Source organism: Chroicocephalus ridibundus, chromosome 3, assembly GCF_963924245.1.
Source record: "Chroicocephalus ridibundus chromosome 3, bChrRid1.1, whole genome shotgun sequence".
Taxonomy (NCBI): domain Eukaryota; kingdom Metazoa; phylum Chordata; class Aves; order Charadriiformes; family Laridae; genus Chroicocephalus; species Chroicocephalus ridibundus.
The window spans coordinates 106,755,806-106,780,440 of NC_086286.1; the positions used below are offsets into that span (position 1 = coordinate 106,755,806).

The following is a 24,635-nucleotide window of genomic DNA, read 5'->3' on the forward strand; positions in this document are numbered from 1 at the left end:
CAGAAGTCATCAATATCTACGTAAGTCATAGAAAGTGGTATGAATAGTACTGAACAATTCATCGCTGAAAATTTTTCAACACAAATGGGAATGTGAAGAAGGTTTTCCTTCTGATGAAGTCTTACTAAATGCATATGTGTCCAGGTTTCAGCAAAAATAGAATATCAGTTTAGTGGGAGCTGGGTAACTGTGGAAGGAGAGTACACCAAAAAGCTGATATTTATTGGTAGAATGCTACTCTGACTTTTAAGCTGTTTTCTGTTACTCTTCCCTACTTCCTTGTGCTCCTGTCTTCTTTCCTGGGAGAAATGCCAAAAAAATAAAGTGACCTCTGTATACTAACTATTAAGTAAGTCACATCATGCTACTTAAAATATGTTACAAGCTCGTTGGCACAGAAACACATTTTCTCCTGTCTGGGAACACATATACCCAGTGCAATGAAAACTCACAGCCCCAGCTTCCTGGGAACCGAGGAGTCAGCCCTAAATGTGGCTTTACAGAGGGGTTCAGCTGCAGCGTCGCAAGATATGGCAGAGAATCTTGACCCATAAACAAGATAATTTATAATGGGACAACATTTAAGACAAATACAGACCTTGTTTAGATGAAATTAATCCAAGTTAGGGATCAAATAACCTCTAAAGCTATGAATTATGCTTTAGAAATCATTCCAAGTAAAGCTACAAGCACATGGAAGATATGCCCTCACTTTACCCAAAGCACAGACAAATACAGCGCAGACTCGCAATCACAGCAATCGAGTACACAGTATAAAGAAAACACAGCTATAAAAAAGCCATTATCATATAGAACACAGCTGGCAGATAGATTTAAGGAGACAATGAAGATACTAAGAAAATGGCAACTTTTGTGGGCCTGGAAGATGCTAAGAGACAAAGTGAGCTGCAAGTGGTGTACAAGAAGAGGGAGCAGAGAAAGCCTGCCACAAAATAGCCAGAGGTGGAAGCAGGGAGGTAAGTCTTTGCTATAAACGGGGAAATCTTCCCTGCAGCCTATTCTGCCATACCCACATGTGTAAGACAGGCAGCGGAGAGGCTGTAACTGTTGCCCACTGCCATCCTTGAGCCGGGCATCTGCTGGCCGCAGGGCTCTGCCGGCTGGTCTTCCAGGAAGAAGATTTCACCTGTAGTCTTTACGCTGGTAGCCACCTCTGCTGTAACACAAGTGCACAGCTCCATCTAGAGGGGAAATAGTCCCTCCGCTGTTAAAATGGCCTAATTGCGACCCTGATGCCTTTTATTTCCCCCCAGGTCAGCACATCCTCAAAATAGCGCTCCAAGCCGCCGTCCCCTTAGCAGGGATTTCCAGCGGGAGCAGGGAGGCCAATCTCAAGCCTCGGCCACCTCACCTTCTGCAAAGTCTGAGCAGCTGAAAATAAAACCAAGCTTTCCCCGAAACCTGCCTGCCTCTTCGTTGGAATGGTCTCCAACACCAAGCCCGCCAGACCGATCTTGTGGCCTCCATAAAATGCCACAGATTGACAGCTACTCTCATTCTGCTGAAGGGAATGGGTCCCAAAGGCAAAGGGTTCATGAACTCCTTACCACCACTAAGAAACAGACAGCCAAAGTATTTCCCACTGATCTATATTCCCACACATCTATCTTCAGTAACAAACAGAGCACCAGTAGTTAATATGAAGTTTAAGAAATGTTTGAAAATGTTGAGATTATCAAACAGGATGTTTATAATCCTTTCTGTTGCAAAGGCTTTCTCTACTGAACACAGAAGCAGCTATTCTTTTCTATCGATTGATTAACAAATATCTCCAGCAACATGCTAATACTGTTAAGGAGCTTGACAATCCTGAGAGCAGCAAATCACGCACTTTAAAAACGCTGCCCAAGTCCAACTTCATCCTCTCCACTGCTGGGATGTGGGCTCTGTGCCAAGCTGTTCTCACAGAAGAGCGCCCCTTCGGCACTGATCAGGAATCCAAAAAAGCCTTTGAGTAGATGTCTCTGAACTCGCTTTTCTCCCAGTCACAGACCAAAACATGTATCACAATGTAATTTTAAAAACTTAACTCCACTGTAGCTTACTGTACTCCTGCAAGGGCTTTTTCAAATAGGCAACCAGTTCCATCAATATTATTCTTCCTGTTCACTTGTTCATGCTTGCGGGGTATGTATCACCAAATATGCACTTTTTATAAATCAATGTATTTAGATTCAGACAAGCTGTGTATCTGAGCAACAGCACAGCAGCACAGCAAGGAGAGACTGTTGTCTATGCATTAAATTTTCTCAGATTACTCATTTATTATACAATAGCGTTCTAAATTTTACCCAGGACTTTCTTCTGGTGTCTGTTAGTGAGGAAGAAAATTTTGACTCAAACAAGTTTACCTTTTTCATAGTGATGCATTCTGCAAGTTAGGTATCAGCAGTTAATGGGAACCAATTTAAGATTAAAACTGCTAAGCCGATTACAGTAAGCACGACGTATTTGGGGGGAAAAAAAGAAAAAATGAATGCTCCTTTTCCTATAAAATTTAATTGCACAACTGGTTACTCATTTCTTAACCTATTCTTTTTCTGTGTTTTTCTCATTTGATATGCATTTTTGCAATAAGAATACAAAGCTTAATAAACAGAAGAAGAAGCAACAAATTTTACAGTTCAAAGTTTGGGTTTTTTTTTTTAATGGGCATATATTTCATGAAACATTGGGGGTTTTATGTGATTCATTGCTTAAAACAAAACTAGCAAACTACACAGCCATTTCTTCCCCGACTTTTTCTTACTTCAGGAATTCATATCCAGTTTGCTGTTATTCAAAACAAAATTAGTTGCAGTGATGAGTCATATTTTTACAGTAGCAAAGAATGTAAGACATATGTCTATTTATGTAGCACATGTATAATAGCGCATTTGAAGTTTTTTAATGTCTCTTCTGACAGAAGTGCAAGAGCATGGATGAAAAGCAAGCTCAATGGTGGCAAAGAAAGAGCCCGGTGGACTCGCATATTTGTTGGGAAATACATTCCCATATTACTCAATGGCACTGAATCTGTATATACACCTATGGTAAGAGTTGGGTATCAATCAAATGAGAACGCCAGAGCTGACCTCCAAGCAACTCTACTGATTTGCAATCACTTATGCTCAAAGACATTCCCACCTTGCAAGCTCAGCTTCATCCCTTGGCTTCAGACCCAGAACAGACCAGTCCTCGAGCAAGTCCTGGCTCTTCGCAGTGACTGGCACTGATTTAAATCAATGTCTCAAAAACCAGTGCGCACTAGGTGGCCACAGAAGTGGCACTATCAGTGTAGCCCTGAAACATACCCCACAATCCCAGCCTTTACTTGGGTGGTTTAAATCTGAAGATAAAGGTGAGAGGTGGACAACAGACTTTTATTATTTCAATAAATTTTTTGGAGGCAGTTTCTTTATGAAAACCTGAATTAATCTAACTGGATAAAAAAGAAGAACAGCTTAGGTCAAGGTACAGTGCTCAGAAAGGTGAATAAAGTATGGAGGACGAGGCAGCATGCTCAGAAAGATGTAGAAGGTGGTCTATTATGGTATACGGCTAAGGAAGTGGTATAGGGTAGAGACCATTTACAAAAATTTCACATGGCCCTCTCTATGTGTCAGGAACACACATGACACACAAAATCCTACCCTGTCTGTGATATTTGGAATGATTTATCCCTTTCTCCCTCTAGCTGAAAATTATATAATATATGACCAGTGACTTCCGGAGACTGGACTACAGAAGTATCCATGAGTGTAATCCCAAAACTTCAAATGTCGAAATCGGAACAAGACTGAGACTATTTCAGTCATTGTAGATCAATGTTCCTGGTCTAAATTAGTCAGCTGCCTGTTATGCAAGATCATCCTCCCTGCTAGTCATTCTCACAGGGTATTTACAGAACACTACATGGGAATGGTGAGAATCTGAGTGAAGGTACTACCAGGAGGTGGCTACTTAAAAAAGCTCATACCGCATGCATTTCCAGGCAGACATTTAAGTAGACGTTTCTATAAAGTATTTGCTTTTTCACATTCCATCATATACACGCACACACATACGTATATACACACATGCACACATCATGTTTGCATGTCATTGCAGGTAACGTGTGAAGGAAGGAATACATAAATATGTTTAAAAAATCCTTCTAGGGTATGAAATATTTCTGTTACTTCTGGATAGCACAGACTTATTTGGAAATAGCTTTCAAAGTGCAGCCTTTGGAGAAAAGTATTTCACAAATCAAACTGATCCTCTTAAAGCTTATTTTGTCACGATAACAGTTACTGGTGTAGGAGGAATATGGAAAAGACGAATCAGGGAAATTTGGTTTTGTATCATCTCAGTGGATTCAGATCTTTCCTTTTCCAGATGTTCGACTCAATGTCCTGAACAAGTTGTAAACCGTCTCATTAAAAAGATCACAATCAATGCACGCAGGATATTTTAACACAATAATCTGTTGCTCTTTTACTCCCTTTCTGTCTTGCACTATCATTTCCTTACCCTAGCTGGCTTAGGGTTGAGATATAGTTTAATCTGTATGGTATAATTCCTGCCTGCTTAACTCATGCTAAAAACTCCTTTTTGGAGGAAACATAACAAGTGAAGGAAACAGAAGGTGGACCAGCTCAAACAATCTCTCTGAATTGCAATTTGCTGCTTGCATCTTGTGACAGCATTTCTCTGGGTGCAGAGTTATCTCAATTCCTGGTCTATCAATACACTCATAAAGAAGCCAGGAAAGAGAAGACAAGTAATATTCCAATTCGTCATCATTATTTTTACTGTATTTAATTTTAGTGTATTTAAGTTTTATTTCTTAAGAGGTATAGTACATGAATTAAAAGAAGCTTGATTCATTTTATTTACACAGAATACAATTTGATCTGCACTGATTCAGGGTCCCTCTAATTTGCAAAGGCACGGGATAGGGAACTGGGATTCTCGAATCGAGCCAGGAGTTAGGCTACTTTTATTTGATAAATAGCTGCATTTTTCAATAGCGCTTGACCAAAAACGCAGGAGTTTCAGCAAAGCCCGCCAAACTCCAAATGGACTGTCTGATGATTTGGCACAACCTGAGATAACGCTGAAAGCAAGCACGGCCAAATTAGTACTTGCATTCAGTTAAAATGAAATGGACTGTAATATAAATAGATCAAAATTGGGCCCAGATCCTTCAATTCACTATGCAGACACACTGTCAAGTGCAGAATCAGCACTTTGGTGAGCAGAAATCTAATGAGGCAAAGCTCTAAAAAACCGAAAAGAATTGCTAGAAGAAAAAGTATTGAAAGCCTGCACATAACTAGAAATATTTGCTAAATACCACAGACGTTAATAGACAACTTAAGAGTAATTACTTCCAGCCTGTAAATTATTCTCTTAATGTAGAGAAAAGAATTGCATGCAACAATGTGTCAAGCTGGTTCGGAAAAAGCTCTAAAATAAGCCTGACGATCTATGTTTACCCACAGCAAAGCGAGTGTTTTAATAAGTATTAACCAGTCGAAGAAGTGGTGCACTTCCTCAGCACAACACAAGTGACAGAGATTTTAGAAGACTAAAGATAAGAGAGAAGGAGCGAAAGGTTAAACATACAAATCTCAGAAAGAAAGGAGTTCTAAAATGCTGGGCTTTTTTGAGAATTGCAGCCTACAATGCAGGTCCTCTGCTTCGGGTTTGCTCTGAACAAAAAAAAAAAAAAAAGGAGGAAAAAAAGAAGCAGTTTGATATTCCTAAAGATGCAATTTTATAGAGAAATCTATTTACGTTACCATGATAGGTTGCATCATGTTATATAAATAAAACCTTATACTGTGAAACAAGGATCTGGTAGGAAAGTCAGAAATTCAATTGAAAGAGATGCCGTGAAAAATCTGCAAACCTGAACACCAAGGAGAAAAATGAAACAAAGAAAACAGAACAGGTTTCTAGACATTTTACAGAGAAAAATATGCACAAATAATAAAGGAACAACAACAACAACAACAACAAAAAGCCTTACCATGATGTTTGCACAACTGTGTGTCTGTAGCCCATGCTATAAATGTGGATAGCTTCTATTCCCATCATCTCAGCCCCTCTAGTGGCCAGTACCTGAAGATCTTGCCTTCAGGAAGGACAAGATCTATCAGTATGTACCATTTGCTGCTGCTCCTGTATCTTGTCAGGGATTTTTTTCTTACTTGTGTAATTTTTTCTGGAGATATAACTTGTCACCTTTTATTAGCATTTTTGTCAGTGCTGCTGCTACGTGCATACATTTAATTGCTAAGCAACAAAGAGTAAGCTCTGCACAGCACATTCAATTACTGCATCCCCTGTGCCATGCATTGTTACTAGTGCACTTACATAATACGAAATACAAAAAACGGTAAAAATATTTATTTCTGTTTCCATAGCATCTAGAAGCCACAATCTGGAATCAGGCTCCATCATGCTAGCCACCAGGCAGAGAGCTAACAACTGACGATGAGTGCAAGCGAACCGATGCAAAGCGGAGAAAAGTGAAAAGTAGAGCTGAGTTTCAGCATTTGCACAGATGAACAGGCTAAATCCAAGGCTGAGAGGTGACTACCCACCTACAGCTGGACAGTAGCGATTTTCAGACATTAGGGAACTATCCCCATGGCTAAAAGACCCCAAATACTTGAGGCATTTGTAACTGTGGTAGCCTCAAGGCGCAAAGCAATAACACATTGCAAAAGCTTATCCGTTTGGAAGAAGAAACACATCTGCACTGTATCAAGAAATAATCGCTCTTCCCTTTATTCTTTAAGGTGTAGAAAAAACAGGGCAAGCAGTATTTTCTCACAAAAATTACACTTCACTGTCTACTTTCCCTATCCAAATGTACATTTGTCCCTGCAATTGAAGGGCACTGCCTCTGAAATCTGAGCTTGGCGTGAACACGGATTACTTGAGTTTATCATAAAAGGGACTGCAATTCTATCTTTCATTTACTGAAGAACAGATATGTTTATCAAAGAGTTCTCTTTACTCCTGAAATGTAAAAGGACAGTCATCCACACTTGCTCTTGGCATGATTACTAGCCATTATACCCACCATAGTCAGCACTGCATTTCCAGTGTCTTATCTGCAATATCCATCGAGAAGAGAAGTTTGGAAAACGAGGCCATTGTTGTGTAGGTGTACAAACTTGCACAACTACATACAACTATTTTTATTTCTGCAGTTAGATGGAAATTTAAGTATTGAGTCTGATTCTTATTGTGTCCTTTTGACATGTCGCAAGTAGCCCAAATGGGACACAAGCTGGCTACAATGTTGGGAAGACCTGTAGAATCCCCCCAAGCTTTATTTTAGCATATAATATAGACCAAGAATCATAGCAGATATACTTTACTTATAGAATTGTTTAGGTTGGAAAAGACCTCTAAGATCATCAAGTCCAACCGCTAACCTAGCATTGACAAGTCCACCACTAAACCGTGTCCCTGAGCACTACCTCTACTCATCTTTTAAATACCTCCAGGGATGGTGATTCCACCACTTTCTTGGGCGGCCTGTTCCAATGTTTGATAGCCCTTTTGGTGAAGAAATTTTTCCCAATATACAATCTAAACCTCCCCTGGAACAACTTGAGGCCATTTTCTCTTGTCCTATTGCTTGTTAACTGGGAAAAGAGACCAACCCTCACCTTGCTACCACTTCCTTTCAGGTAGTTATAGAGAGTGATAAAGTCTCTCCAGACTAAACACCCCCAGCTCCCTCAGCAGCTCCTCATAAGACTTGTTCTCCAGACCCCTCACCAGCTTTGTTGCCCTTCTCTGGACACACTCCAGCACCTCAATGTCTTTCGTGTAGTTAGGGGCCCAAAACTGGACACAGTACTCGAGGTGAGGCCTCACCAGTGACGAGTACAGGAAGATGATCACTTCCCTAGTCCTGCTGGACACACTATTTCTGATATGAGCCAGGACGGTTTTGGCCTTCTTGGCCACACTGCTGGCTCATATTCAGCTGGCTGTCAACCAACACCCCCAGGTCCTTTTCCACCAGGCAGCTCTCCAGCCACTCTTCCCCGGGCCTGTAGCGCTGCATGGGGTTGTTGTGACCCAAGTGCCGGACCCAGCACTTGGCCTTGTTCAACCTCATACCATTGGCCTCGGCCCGTGGATCCAGCCTGTCCAGATCCCTCTGTAGAGCCTTCCTATCCTCAAGCAGATCAACACTCCTGCCCAACTTGGTGTCATCTGTAAACTTACTGAGGGTGCACTTGACCCTCTCGTCCAGATTGTTGATAAAGATATTAAACAGAACCAGCCCCAATACTGAGCCCTGGGGAAAACCACTTGTGACTGGCACTGGATTTAACTCCATTCACCACCACTCTTTGGGCCTGCCCATCCAGCCAATTTCTTACTCAGCAAAGCGCACACCCATCCAAGCCATGAGCGAACAGTTTCTCCAGGAGAACGCTGTGGGAAATGGTGTCAAAGGCTTTACTAAAGTCTAGGTAGACAAGGTCCACAGCCAGGCATCTGGTATTTAAGACAGGTATCTGGTCTATTAGTCCCAAGGACCAAAAGGAGTGCTAGGAAAACAGGCAGTTGCTATTAAATCATGGACAGTCATGTACACAGTCCTGTTGAACAGCATCAATACTTCCTCTGGGTTCCAACATTTTTACATACAAAGAAACTGGACTTCTCTAATAGTTAATGAGTCCTGTCTCATTTGGAGGGACGGAGACGGGGGCTATGGCTGTGTTCTGGGCACACCGTCCTTTATATTCCCATGGGAAGACCAAAGAGCATTCTTCTAAATGAACCACAGCAGGAGCCCACAAAGAACATTATCAAATTCCTAAACTAATTACTTAAAGCAGTACTTAATCATACAAAGTGCTTCTGCATTAAGCTACTCAAAACATTAACTACTTAACCCCTAAAATATCTTTGTGAATATATTCTTTTTATTGTTATTTCATAAGAGGGGAGATGGATGCTTGGAGAGGTCATGTATTTCTAAGAACTACGGAGTCAAATCCCATAGCCTCTTGATCCAAAACAGATGCCAGGGAACCAGCTGCCAACTGGGAGACCCCATTCCTGCCTCCTGGATGACTCTGGATGAATTCAGTACAGAACTGAGACAGAGATTTGTGACATAAATACAGAAGAAAATGACAGACTTTCCAGCTACTAAGAACAGCACAGTGATTTTCTTACGATCCAGAGTCCTACGGCTCCTCAGACTAACAGTTTCACAAAAGGTACCACAGAAAACAAGTCTCGCATCGCTACCTTTTAAGATAGAAACCTTTAAAACCCACTGAATGAGGTAAATTAATGGCATATTACATTACACTTTGTGTGCTGATAACAGTAAGAACTTAATCTTTTTCCTACCATTTAACTTCCTACCATTCAAAAACTACTAAATGAATAGGTATGCGTCTACATTCGATAACACATAGCTCATTTCTGAATTCCCACATTGAACATTAATGATTTCTCCTGCTTAGCTCAAGACAGCAGGATTACTTTTTTTGATGGGATTTTCCTTAAGCATCAGTCTAAACACCAACCACATCTGGGCCTAGCATAGCCTTCTTGAATTCAGTGACACAGGCAATCTCATAAAACTTTCCGGGTTCAACCCTCAGTGATGACTCCAGCGTGACAGCGAAGCATTCAGTGCACAACACAGTCTCGGAATTTGAGTTGCAGTGACAACACGTGCAATGCAGCCAACAGGGAGGGAAAAGAAAGGTTACATATGACCATTTCAATCACGTACTTTACAGCACAGAATTCTGGTAAATGCTTTGTTATTCCCACATTTTTGTAATTGCCCTTTCATCCAAGAATGACTTGTAGTCATAATCTGTTCGGCTTCGAGGAGTTCAAGAGGAAAGCACACAGGTTAAGTGTATGTAGGTATACAGGCCCTTAACAACACGCTTGCCCTTAATAAGATGCTTTAATTTTTGGCCAGCCCTGAATTGGTCAGAGAGTTGGACTAGATGATCACTGAAGGTCCTCTCCAGCTGAAACAATCCCACTCTACTCTACTCTACAGTGTTGGTCACAGCAGCCACAGAGCCCAGGGCAGGTGCCCCACTCCATCCGCGAGGCTGGGGATCTGCAGCAGCAATGGAAGAGCTCTGGGCCAATGGGATTCGGGAAGGAAGCTTTTTTTCCCTATAAAGCCCCATTGCAGAGCATGCCTACTTACAATAATAATAAAAGGGAAACTAAGCCTCCATTTTCCAGATTGTTACCCCTCTTTTATCCAAAAGAGCACTGACAGCAGCAGTAGCCTTCACTCCTACTTCCCACATCACGAGGGTTAATGGGGCCACCCTTCTAAATAAGGTGGCAAGACAAGCCTTACTGGGCTCAGAAAACAATTGTTTTCTGAAAATAATATAATTGAACAGATTTCTCTATTGCAACGGCTTTTTTCAGGGACTGGATTCATCTTACATAGACCACCAGCAATAAGATAATTTTCAGCCGGTCCTAAGCTAAATATATATATATATATATTTCTAACTCAAAACAACTTTAAAGATGCGTCACAGAAAACTGAGTCCGAGCCAAATTAGAACTGTGGATTAAAAAGACATTTTCAAAAGGTGCGTGTCTAAAACGCTCAAAGATATTTCTCAGTTTGGGAAACAAAACTTGCGTTTTGGTTGGTTTTTTCCCTTTGCAGACAGATCATTCAAGGGAAGCCAAAACCACACATTCACTGAGAACAAGCATATAGAGCACCCAATGGGCTTCTTCCCCAGCTGCAGTGCTTTAGGCACGCTTAAGATCAATAGCTTCCACGTTTTTTCCCTAACTATTATTTTCACTTTTTCTATACCCACCATTTCTGTGAGGTATGTCTTTAAACCAATCTGTTACAACACATGTAATTAGTGAGCCCTTTTTGTCACACCAGCGTGGGGAGAGAATTTTGTCCTCTATCCAGGCTGAATGTACTCACAGGCCAGACAACAACCAAGTAAGGAGCTGAACGGTAGCTGTGAATTTTATTGTTGTAATATAATTAATTTAAGCCTTCTATAAAGCAGTTTGTTAGGGATGGGCATGAGGGAGTGGAACATTATAGGAATTTCTGTAATTTAGTACCTCGGAGCAATGAACAATAGAACACAGCTTCAAGCACTTGTCTCCAAATCAATGCTTCTTACTTGTAAGGTAGAGGTAGGGAACGTTTTATTGGCAATATTTCAGAAATGAAAAGCTCAAATGACAAAACTTTTAGAATTTGTACGTTAGTTAAGCTTTGAACATGCTAGAATCTGGTAGGTTTTACACATTACAGAAAAAGGGATCTTCAGCTCCTGAAACAGCGAGGTGCAGTCAATCTCTATTATATTCTTAATTTTGCTGTCATAACAGCAAATTTAAAATCCTTCCCAAACCCAAACATTTCAGTCAGTTGAAAGTGGGTCATGGGGGATGGGTGGACATCCCACACAATCAGCATCAATCATATGGGGGTGAGGGGACACCAGCAAAATTCTAGGGATAATTCAAATCTTAGAGTAATATCTCTGCATAGCGGAGACAAATATTTGATGAAATCTTATAGTTCTGTACAAAGCACTTTGTGACACGCGTCAGTGAAAGAGGTCTTCGCCTGCTGGCTCCATTTGCTCATGGCAACAAGAACAAAACATCACAAACACAAATTTTCAGGGGTCTTTATTAAGACATACATATTTGAATATCCAGGACAACACTGAAAGGCATTTTCCCAAAATCTGCATTTCCCAGAGGAAAAATAAGGGAAGAGGCAGGAATTAAGACTGTTTTGAATGTAGAACTCTACTCTCCGTAGCTGTTGCCATCTACCAGCTCTTAAGCCCATGGCCATTAGTTTCATGACATTTGGTAAGTTTGCTTACGTCTTGATTTAGTCCAAATTAGTTCTGCAGTAGATAAAAGACAGAAGACCTGTTGGAAAAAAATAGTAATTAGAAACTTTCAGATATTGAAGATCAGACTGATTTTCTTCAGAAAGAATAGTCACTAGGCTGAAGAAAGCCTTCACTCGTTTTCTAAAATAACGATGGTATTGGATGAGGTGCACTTTGCATTCTTGACTATAATAAATGTGGGAACAGTTTTTTACTGTATGTTCTATGGGAAGAAGGAAACCGTGATATTCTACCGGCATGCAAAAAAGTGTATCTGAAGTAGCGTTGTATTATGTACAATATAAAATTAAGTACAGCAAAATTATGCAGTATGCTGTCCCTCACCAGCTCTGATAAACATCAAGTGTTTTCACAAATGGAACAATGGCATCCATTATGCTGTCTCAGACTACGTATGCTTCATAATTAACATTAGTAGAAGAGGAAAACTCTGTTCTGTAAAAGCAGTGCAGTTAAGTGACATTCATAATACCTACCGTGCAGTCCATTAACCTCAGCAATTTTAAGTAGCGTCGTAGTCATCCATGGCATTTCAGATTTCTCACGGCTTCAAATCTGTGGGCAGCTTCACAAGCTTTTTGCAAAGTTTCTCATGACTAGGATATCTGTAAAATTCCCTCCAGCCCCTTCTTCAATTCATCTCTTGTTACGCACCCAGTAATTCACATCTCTGAATAAAGATAAACGTATGTCCTTAAAACCACGCTCTACTGAACATATCTTTTGTAAAAAGCTTATTGATAATTTTAGGTGCTGTAGGATATTAAAAGCATACTGTTTCTTAATCTTACCTTTTTTCCCATTTCAGTGTGAGTTCTTGATGAGCGGCATTCCCAGCTGAGTCTCATAGTGAGAAGTCAAAACAATCAGGTATCAGTCTTCTGGCTTTTACCAACTTATCCACCGTTTAATATAGGTGTCTTCAAAAGGCATTAGCAACTTCACTATTTAGGTGAAAAAAATGTATATATTTTGTAGTCATATGAACCAGTGCAACACAGACTGATGTGTTGCTTAGAGACAACAGCTCAAAGCAGGATCCTAAAATATTCAAGAAATTACAGTATTGTGTGAATATCAGCGGCTAGAATTTTCATGTTCTGGTTTCATATTCTGTAACAGTGATTTTCAATCCAGAAGACAGCACAGGGAACCCACTTCTCTTTAGGTAAATGGCCATTGAAAATCCTCTCTCTTGTTTTTTAATTTTCAGTTAGCTGCTCCCGAGTTCAGCCTGAGGTTCGTTTCGCTGAAAATTTTTGTTATTCAAGAACTGTGAAATAAAGAGTATTAAATACTGCTTCACTGTCAAATGTTCTTCCTGGATGCGTGCTTGGGAAATACATAAAGGTAGAACTGGGGTCCTAAATTTTGGCATGGTGGGTTTTGTTAATTTCCTTCATTCACAGAGGGAAGAAACTGTTGCATCTTCGTTGATTCTGATCTCATGAAAGTGGCATTCTTTTTCCGCAAGGAATTGATTCAGATTTTATCATCAAAATTGAAGCAGAACTGCTATGACGGTAACACCTTTAAGTTATCCCTCTTATGAGGTACTCATAGTCCTGCCTCCTTAACATAAACACTTTTGTATTTCTGACACAGGTATGTGAGAGGGGCCTATCTAAACAAACATATGATGAAGATGTTTAAAGGAATTCAGAGCTCAGCATTCGCAGAAGAGGATGTCACCTCTTCCTCTCTGGCTGGCACTGCTAAATAACCCTGTTTCACGTAACTCAGTGCAATACCATATGAAAAAGATATTTAGATCCTCAGAGAATGCTAGCGTCTAAGAAATACAAAATACACTGGATTTTATAGCCCGGGGCATACGCCCAATATACACTAGTGGTACAGGAGAAGAAGCAACACATGCACGCTCTCAGAAGTCAAATCCTACCTATCCAACTTGCTAATCACCTTGTGTGATGCAAACAGTGTATACAGTGCCTCCAAATGGCAAATCAGTGGACAGCTTCAACTGGGCTGGATTACACACCAAAAAACCCCCACCTCTGAGCTGGTTTAGGATTTTGAGTCTAAGAGTCAGACTGCAAATTCCTGAATTGTTAAGGACTACACGTGCTTGTACACTCGTGAACAGGGAGTAAAAAAAAAAATCAGATTTGTGATCTGAACACAAGGGAAAGATGGCTGCTTTGGATCTTGGTTATACTATGCAACGAAATTTTCTAAACTGAAAACTAAATTTGCAATGGCTCATTTCTATCAGGGTAGTTATAATTCGCCAAGTCCTAGAGAACACAGGTAGCAATCGTGGCTTAGCGTGCTTCATTACAATTATGCCACGCCAAACCACGCTACGCCAGCGTAAAACTCATTTTGGTCTGGCAGCTTTCCTGCTCTATACATTGGCCCTAGTGTAAGCTCACTTTTTGACAGAGTGGTGCCTTCAGCATCCAGGGATTTCTGGAAAAGGTCTCTCTAGTAGCTGCTGGAGCCGCTGTGTCCCCGGCCGTGGGGCAGAGCCCACCAAGCCCCCCCCCCCCCGCGATGCTGCAGCATCTCCCTCCGATCTCCGTGGCTCCCACGGGCGCCCCAGCTCCGCTCCCACAGCCCATGGGGAGGGCCTGAGTCACAACGCCTAATGTAAAACCTCCGTCTGCAAGAAGGTTCCTTCTTTGCAAGCAATGGGAGATGATACGCTGACTGGGGGAGGGGGGGGGAGAAGCAAGGCAGAACGTGGCTTTTGTCTGGGGAATGAAGCTGTAAGCCACTGTCCCCACCCTCAGTCAGCTCCACGTCTGATTAAACCTGTACAGGTAAGGCTTTTGTCGGCAGAAACACCACCTCCTATCTGCTTGATATGCAAGAGATGGCACTTCAGATTAAAGACAAATAATCTAAAGAGAAATATTTTTTTTTTTACTTTTTAGCATATTCCAGTGCTGTCTACAAGTCACCTTTTTTTTTTTTATATTTTTTCAAAGATAACCGTGAACTAACTAAACACTAAGAATATGTTTGATAAAACAGAGTACCCAAATTTGTAAGATGCACTTCTCTAAAGGTCATTTTCTGTAATGTTACACTGATCACCGCCTGATTAAATTGCCTACTGCTCCAAATTTAATGAGAGACTGAAAATTCTCAATGGTAATTGGGACAGACGATGTCTTTAAAGAGAGAAAGTGAGTGGGTAGCTAGTTGAAGCACAGAAGAATGCTTATTAGTGTGGAGGTGGAAGAAGTCCTTACTGAGAAAAACAATTAAAGACTATTTTATTTGGAAAACATTGAATTTTTATTTGTGCTACTTCACTGGAGTCCTGGATACAGTATAAATTCCATAATGGGGAAAAAAAAAAAAAAAAGGAAAAAAAATCCAGCAACCAATAAGCCAGCACGCTCTCTCCTGCCTACAACTGCATACTGTATGGTGAATTTAATGATTTTGCATTTGTCTGTATAAAAGATTTGCAAGTATTGTCAGGAACTCTCCAAATAATTTGTGTCTTGCTCTGTTTTTCTTCAAAGTAAAAAGTTTGTTACTGCAAACAAGGTCATTCTCAGGAAACAGAAATACACCGAAAGTTAAAAAGACAAAGACAGTAACGGCTATCTGACTGCACACTAACGAACGCACTACATTAGGCAATAAGAAATAATTTCAGGTTAATTAATATAAATTCCCATAAAGACATTAGGTATTATTTATGCTCTTGCAATAACATTATCAAAACCTTTTACTGGGCATTGAAATGGCCAGTTAAGCAAACTGCTGTTAAAGATGTGGCTCAGATGTGAACTGCAAACACAATGACAAAGGGACAGTTTTTATTAAAATGATTGCATTTTTTAAATAGAAATGAGATTACACCCCCCGCCAAAGAGAGAGTCTATCTCAAATAAGTATTATTTAAAGGAAATCTCAAGAATTGCATTATATAAGAGATCAAGCAAGGCAATTGCAACAGACCTGGGTTTATAATCAACAGAATTACTGATATTTTTATGTCTTTAAGCCTGCAACTCCATCTTGATATCTATATTTTACCCTGACTGCAAAATGAATATCAACTGACTTATCTGAAGTTAAAATGTGTCATAAAAGCAAAATTTTATTTATTAAAAAATAAAAGTAACCACTTAAGACCCAGTTTTAAAAATAACATTGGAAAATGGTAATTCGGTGGTTCCGAATGAAAGGGAAAAAATGGCATAAGGAAAATCTTTAAGTCTGTTCTAGTGCTGTGAAATTTTTAGTCCAGCAATCAGGAGCTGTGGCGGGTCTGGGATCCTCAGGTCACAGCCGGGAGGGCTGTACAGGTGCCCCAGCAGAAAAGCGGTATTTCAGAAGCTGTATTTGCTGTTCCTTGTCCTTTCTGTGCCAAGAGCACGTCAAAATACAGATGAATTGTGGTTCAAGGCTGAGGTTAAAATCTGTCCTCAAGCATATGATCACGGTTTGTTGCTCAGTTGAAAGACTGACTTGTTTTCTAGTTCCCAATTTTCTTTTATTTCAGAGCAGGTATTTTACTTGGAGTCATATCTGGCTGGGTGAAAAGGACAGACATCAACTGCTTATTCATCCGCCTGGTATAAAACGTTTAACAAGGCACTGGGAGAGCAGCAAAATGTACAAAACAAACAGCAAGCTCAAGCTATAAGCAGCAGAAGAGATTGAAGCGTGAGCGACCACAAGCATGACCAACCTGGCCTCTCTTCCCAGCAGCCAGGAGAAATGCACTTCAGTAAAATGTTATTTCCTTTTTCAAGAGAAAGCAAAGGCGGGTTCAGGCAATTCCCGCCAGGTCTATTATTATTTACAAAGGAGGCAAACATCACTCTTGGTGTCCTGCTCAAGGAGAACAGGGCGAGGGGGAAGAGCTCCAGCAACTTTCAGCAGAAGAAAGACTTAATTCCTCCAGCACAGTCATTCCTGTGTGCAAGGAAAAGGGACTTCATTGCTAATTATGGCTTATTAGTGCCATTGCATTATAAGTTATCATAAATAATCAATGAAAAAAAAAAAAAACAAATTTAAAAAACATCCAGGCACAGTAGTACTTTCAGATTACCTACAGAAAGGGTTCAGGCTGCAAAGTACATTCTTGTTTCGAAAATCTCCTGGCTTCTCTTTCTCTGAAGAGACTGAAATCCTTTTGCCTATACCATGAATCACAATAACCTTCCTCTAGCCAAATGGTATTAGTCTACCTCCGCAGGCTTAGAGCGGATACCCTAGTCCCTGGTAAGAGATCTTCTCTGCCCTCAGACTGAGCAATTTGTAAGGCTTCTGATTCCAAATAGACAAGGAAGAAATCTTTGCAGACCCTTCTGCTCACAGAAAAGCTCCCCTTGCACCAGCTTTTCTCCCCCCCAACCCCTCGTTTTCTGTGATAGGTACGAGGGACAGAGCAGAACAAGACGTCTACGTAGGTGAGAGGTTCACAGAGTTGGCATAAGCTGCACAGGAACCTTACCCATCAATAATTCAAGTCAACTTTTAGCTCTTCTAACTTCAGGAAGGGTCACGTAGCACTTACTCCCTTGTTAACCTCATGTGTCCTCAACTGGAGGTCAGGAAGAAGGGTGGCACCAGTTCGGGGCTTATTCTGATGCTTGGAATATGTCCTAACCTCACTCCAACAAAAAGGAAGGACGCTACATCAAATATCCCTCTACCTCACCATATGTCCTTACCAGGTGGGGGGTTTTTTGGACCTATTTGAATGTGGTGATGTCTAGTGGGAGGTGTCCCTGCCCATGGCAGGGGGGTTGGAACTAGATGATCTTTAAGATCCCTTCCAACGCAACACATTCTATGATTCTGTGTAATTATGACTGAACTCCGTTCTGACATGGAGGAAGTTTGGAGAGGTTCCTCCTCCCTCCCCCTTAAGCACAGGGCAGTGAGGAGCACCTGCTTTTCCTCTTGGAGTCTTCCCTCACTTTTCAGTCTTTGAGGAAAAATAAGAACCTAACAACGTTTCTGCTCTAATTGAATTTTCAAAGCTTATGTTTACCAAATGGTTTGTAATTCTGGGAGGAGATGGGGGCGGGGGGGAAGGAAAAAAAAAAAAAGAGACAGAAAGAAGAGAGACTGTAAAAGCTAACGTAAATGCTCAAGCCATAATATTTCTAGGACTGTTTCCATAATGCCCAGATTCCAGTGGCATTATAAGATCACCATTCAGTGATCAACTGTGCAAATCGCTGCCTTAGAGAAAGAAAATCCTTGACAGAACACAGAGGGGAGAGAAGCAGGTAAAAGCGAGACAGTTACGATTACTAAAATACACAGTGGTTATTCATTTCACCTCTAAAAAGAAAGCATCTTTTATTATTCACTCCATCTGAACCCTAATCTGTAAGCCTGGCTCTTCTGTACACTGAAGACTACATTGCTGAAGTACTAAATGAACACAAACAACATTTACGTTCAACCTGTAGTTCCTATGTCACAAAGCTTAAGAATGCCAAGTAGATAAATCCAAACAAATCTAATTTCACATTTCATGATAGAGAGATTCAGGAATAATAAAGCATAACAACATAATAGTGGAAAGGAAAAAAATAAATCGCTGCATCATACTGGCTTTCATTTTATTTTCTGAGGTACACATTGCCATTAATTCTGCAGGCTATATACTAAGACAAGGACATTTAGTCATGAAATCACTGTCGGTGAATTGATAACTGTCAAGATTCTGTTCATCACAACACTTGTTTCTTCTTGATTCACTTTAACAAAACTGAATATTAATGCACAACAAAAATAGTCATCTTTGCATGCAAAACTTATGTGTTTCACCGAAGACACCCCCACTTCCTCCTACCAAACAGCTGTGTACAATAGTATATTCCAAAAAAATTTCTTTAATGCTAGAGCACCAAGGAATGGCTGAGGTAAAAGGAAGTCTTTTTGTCAAGTGCCTTGTTTAGTGAAGACACTTGAATATATTTTTATTTTATTTACCAAGTATAAAGCTGCTTTCATATTACATAACTTATTGCAGGACAGAATTAATCTACAATAAAGCTAAGATCTGAATGAATCTTTAAAGAATTATTGGCACTTTCTACACCATCTATGGGTGAGCTAGAAAGAGGCAACAAAAGCAGTCTTACTAGGAAAATAAGCATTATGGATAGACATGAAAACCTGTTATTAATCAACTTTTCACGTGTGATGTGAGCACAGACACGTTGAGAAGTGCACAAAGTGAACTTGAGAAGTTCTCATGTGCATGTTGAGAAGGTCCAAAGCAGGAATAGAAAAATCTCAGAATGGATATATGAGCCAAGAACAACAGTTCACAGTATTTATCTTGTGGCTAACTGGTGCACCAAATAAAGTATGTTATATCTTGCGGTGTGTGCAAGGGCATGATCTGAAATAAAAGGCTTTTGATAGTTCTCTTACTGAGAAAATGTATATGATGGTGATGCCTCTTGCGCGGATGTGTTAGGTCTACAAGCTCATGCTAACGTCTTGGTTCATTTCAGCCTGTAGGGAGTTGGTGCAAAATAACATCAGCCAATTCAGGGTAGTTTGAATGCCCCAAAGAGTGGTTCTGGGTTGATTTCATTCAGGGCAAGTTTTTCATCTAGTGCAAACTGCAGCTGCTTCATGATGTACTGAAGAGCTTCCAGCCCGGATGGACATGCAATGACCAGGTGTGCAGAACCAGCACCGGTTTTCTTTTAAACTGTAGGAAATTAACGCATGGTGACCAGTGGTATTCTCACGAGTTGGATCTTCTTTTCTTAATAAAGTATTCGTGGTGATCAACCACTTCCTTTAGATTGTGCACTGGGGCCTTGTCTCGACTAATCTGTCTGTTAGTAATGCACCGTCCTGATTGTGAACATACTGCTAACGTGTTTAGCACTAATTTAGGTTTCCAGCAGAGAGCTGAAGAAGCCATCTTCTGACCGAAGGACAACAGAGCCGTGGCTAACACCCCTGAATGAAATGGCATTGTGCTGAAGCTTTAGATCCAAGACAATCATTATTTGTCTGTACAAAACTAAAGAAAACAAAAGGATGCTTCTATTACTAATTAGAAAAAGTATTCATCCCCAAGGATTTACTTCAAGGAAGAGGTGGCCGAAAGCAGTGCATTGGCCAAGAAAGCTCGTGTTTCATTGAGCAATGACGGAGTAAAGTAACTTCTGTTTGGACCACCAGGCTGAACTCATCAGACTTCGGCAGCGTGATTCCCAATGACACAAACTTCTCCATTCAACATAGGCTGCAGCGAGGATCTCCTACCGAGCACTGTTCAAGATGGCACAGGAGGTAGGTCAAGTTGGAGCTTCGGCCTGACACTGACGTACAGCAGCAGCAAGAGGCAGAGACAAGAAGAGGGGCAGGTAGAGGGAATCTGTCACATATTTTTGAGTAAAAGAGACGGCACGTTCCCTATGGACTGGACGCAAACGTGACACAGCGTGCTCCTTTGCTAGCCAGCAAACTGATAAAGGGTTGCGCAGAATGCAAGAAGGAGAAAGAAAGGAAAGCCTGTTGGAGATACTTGTGCATCTGACATTTGCATGGGCAAGCGGAAAACCTGAGACGAGAACTACTCCTGAAACGAAGCTGTGGGTTTCTCCACACAGGTTTTCCATATACTGCAGGGGAAGCACTGCTTGAACTAATGCACATGGAAGGGAATTTTGTCATGTTTCAGGACTAAATTTTGCAAACAAGATCATCATCAAATATCATAAAAGGGCACTTTTTTGCTTTCAGCAGTCAGAATAGATGTTTAGGTAAAAAATACAGACTATTGGCCTCTGGTGGGGGTAGTGGGAGGAACTGAACTACAGCTAAACATGAGATTCCCAGACACTAAAGTTGATTTAACAACCTGATTTTCAAGATGCTGAGTTCAGTCAGTTATATATAATTTTCCTATGCTTGATGTTCACTTTAACTGAGTACAGCTCTGCTAATTATAACCTCAGTGTACTCTCACTCTCCATGGGGCTCCTACTTTGCATAGGGCACACATTTTAATTAAAGAGAATGTTTTCTTCTGTGCCACTGATGCCCATCCAGACCTCCTTGAAGAGGTTTCCTCTGGCCCAGCTGTGCACATATATAACAAATGGGTGCAAAGGGGTAAAGTAGCTGCAGCTCTAATGGGACTGAAAATAAAACTTCAGCCTCTCTTGCTCGCAGGCTGCCTCCTTTTTTCACTTCAACTTTCAAAGCATTGTGAACACTGGAATTAATAATGTTTGCTGCCTCTTCCTCTTTTTTTTTTTTCCTAGAATCATGCTGTAATAACATTGAGACTTCTCCAGAAGTCTCCAGAAAATGCAGATGATGAGAGATACTTATATTAATTGACAAAACTAAAGTAAGAATAGGAAAATGCCTTTTTCCTCAGTACTCAAGATTTCACTGAAAGAAATTTGCATTTGGTATTTTCTGTACATGGACTGGGCTTTTGGGCATAGGTCCAACAGGACAGGTTAAAAATTAATTATTTCCATTCACCTTGCGATATTCAAAATATAAGGTGCTGTCATGAAGAATGTGTACGGGGACTTAACTGGAATAACAATAATAAGCCCTTTTCCTTCTACTCCCAAGGTATCAGAGAAATAATACTAGCAATAACAAGAAAAATACTTACGTTAACATTTCATTGAAAGATTTTGTACATTCAAGAGAAATTGGAAAAAATTATTTCCTGTTTTTAATCTTAATTCAAAATAACAACCTAATTAAATTTCTGTAAATGGTAATCCACGTTTCTGTAAACTGCAATTAAGAGAAAACAGTCCGTACACTAAAAAATTAAAATGCCATAGGCAAATCTCTTCTGCACACAGAGGTCTCTTCCCCTAACTCTATAGTTTGGCATTTTGGGTCAAAAATATTAGTTATGGGTGATCTTGGAGGTGTGCCACAGTATCCTCCATGTCAAAAAGATCGTCACTAAGCTGCTCAGTGACCATACAGTTCAACTAACCCAGATGTCACTGGCCTGGGTGACATGGTTATCATCTTCCCCCTTGCAGCAACAAATCTATTAGCAGAAAAATTACTGCCACTTCAGTTCCTCCAAACTGTCTATCTACTTGCAATTTTGCCATTTTCTTTAGAATACAGAGGTAGATAAATATCACCCCACTATAAAACGTGTATTTCTGCTTTAATCAAGCTCACTTGATAGAAGCTGTGGAACGAGCTGGCAGAGCTGGGAACCTCTGGAGGACACACCACAGCGACCACCGAGGCACGGGACACCCCTGCCTTGGCAGGGCAGCAGCAGGATCTAACCTCGCCCTTCCCCAGCCCTGCCAGTCCATCCTCTGCTCTTCCCATGGATGGTGCCAGCGCATTACTACTGTCATTCTAACATTTAAGCAAAAGTCTTCTACGTGAGAGCAAGCTGCAAGTCACTGTAACTATTTTTCACCAGAACACAAGATGTGGGTGATTCAGCATCCATGCCCTTTTCAAATCCCAAGTTCCCACCAGTTCCAGCAGAGGCACTATCCACCAAGACGGCACCGCAGAGTGTTCGCTGTGAGTGATCAAGTATTAGGAAGAAAGATGAAAGCATTTGAACAACTTCTGCTAAGAACACACAAAGAGTGGTTCAGCCAAGCAAATGGCCAAAGATCAGTCCAGAAAATATGGCATTAACAAAGTTACTAATTGAAAAAGACCATTAGAATAATATAGCCTCTCTTCTCAGACAGTAGGTCACTGTCAGCTTCATTTGCCTTTATACTGGGGTAAACATGAGGACCTCAGATGTGTGCCTGACCACTGTGAAGAAACAGAGGCTTCAGGGCACATGCATGTCTTGTTTATATTTTCCTTGAGAGAACTAAATGCCCACGCGCAAGCAATGACCATTATTATTGTTACGTGTGTATAAGAGGTTGCGACCTTTTTTTCCAGGCACTAAGTTTTCTACACAGATGGACAACTTGTCAAACAGCCTTTCTAGTGCCATGTGGGCACCAAGGCAAGAAGATATATCACTTACTGTCTTGATCCAAACCTTTGAAGCCATACTTTGCTTTGGTTGGCTCAGATCATCAGTAAGTAGTCTTTCTCAAAAAAAAAAAAAAAAAAAAAAAAAAAAAAAAAAAAAGAAAGTGTACACCTACTAAGAATAGCCAAATTAAGAAACCGGGTTCAAATTATTTCTGGTTTCCAGGGAACACCAGTATTGGTTCCAATGGGAAGTTCAGAGGTGGAGACTCCCGACTTCCTCAGCAAGGAGCAAACCGTGAGTGGGGAGCCAGAGGAGGGACAGAGACTAATTGAGGAAGTGAATAGCACTGAGATGGAGAACCAGAGCTGGGACAGCTTGGAAATGAGACAGCAGGGATAATCCTGATCACCACCAGGAATTTCAGATACTCAGCACTACTCTCCCAGTATCACAGCAAGAGCCTCTGAATCTGGCTCGCAGACAGACCCATTCCTATTCAGTCCTAGGTCACAGGCTATAAACAACCTATCCCAACATCGTCTGTTCTGTTCACAAAGGTCCGTGCCACATCAACACCAGTAAATAAAATTCACCAGAGAACATTCTTTTACTGTGAGGCCAACATGCACAGCCTGTCCAGACAACTCTCTGGACAACTCTCTCCTCCAAAACAGGGTGGCCACATCCAAGAAGCTGCTGACGGGTCTTATCCTTAGCCTCAGCCACCACCCGTCTGTGCCTAGGAACTGCCTGAGAGACAGATTTTTTGCTTGGGGCCAAAACTAGCAGCAACAAAAACCCCCTATGCTAACAATTTTACAATATGGAAAATAATACAATCTATGGATTGGAAAATAACAGTATCTCTGGACAATATTAAGAACTGTGCACTGCATGGTTTCATTTACTAGTATAGATGTAGTCTAGATCCTTATTTACAGTCTGGCTAAAAGCGTATCTGCCATTTCTAACTGAAAAGGAAAAAAAGGAAAGGAAGAACAGGGAAGGGAAGAAGAACAGAAAAGAGCTCAGAGAAGCAATCTGAAAAACAGATCACCACAAAAGCTGTGTTAAAAATATACTAAGGCAGTGGAACCTGTGCGTACTCTCAGATGAAGGAAAGCTCATCTCAAACTGCTGTGAGGGACACAAATATGTAGCTACTGGACCTGTAAAAACAAAAATCCTGAAGTTTTACAATCCTGGATACAAACAAAATACTTCAGTCAGTGTTAATAGCATTGTTATTTGGACTTAAATCTGGGAGAAATAACATGAGGAGAAAAAACAACTTTTGGAAATCTAGGGAGTAGCTACTGAAAAAATATTAACTCTTTACTTTGCAAAAAATCTCTGTCGATACCTAACACTGCAGATCTTGGAGTGCTGGAAGCTGGAACCTCAGGCAGTTCTGCCCCACCAACATTTGACCACTTGGTTCTTGTGCCTTTGCAATGGCACTTGCAGCTGCGCAACTGGGAATTAATACAGGTTACGAGAGTTTCAGTCTAGATTGGTTCTTTGCTCCCCTTCACTACAAGCTTGCACAGATGTTTCCACGAGCTTAGTGGAGGGAGAATGTGGGGTAAAATCATGGAACGGTTTGGGTTGGAAGGAACCTGAAAGATCATCTAGTTCCACCCCCCCTGCCATGGGCAGGGACACCTCCCACTAGACCAGGCTGCTCAAAGCCCCATCCAGCCTGGCCTTGAACACTTCCAGGGACGGGGCATCTACAACTTCTCTGGGCAACCTGT

At 40.9% G+C, this 24,635-nt stretch overlaps 1 protein-coding gene across 14 annotated transcripts in view; it reads right to left on the reverse strand.

The window, feature by feature from the left end:
- The window catches only part of DLGAP2 (DLG associated protein 2), a 475,732-nt gene that overhangs the window by 348,811 nt on the left and 102,286 nt on the right, over positions 1 to 24,635 (reverse strand). For 5 of the 14 annotated variants that reach the window (XM_063330373.1, XM_063330374.1, XM_063330368.1 and 2 more), the window contains exon 1: positions 6,020 to 6,166. The exons of 8 other annotated variants lie outside the window; for them this stretch is intronic. The gene's annotated coding sequence lies outside the window, so the exon portion shown is untranslated. Of the gene's footprint in view, positions 1 to 6,019; positions 6,167 to 24,635 lie in introns of those variants that run through there. One more of the 14 variants, XM_063330376.1, reaches the window with a different exon arrangement.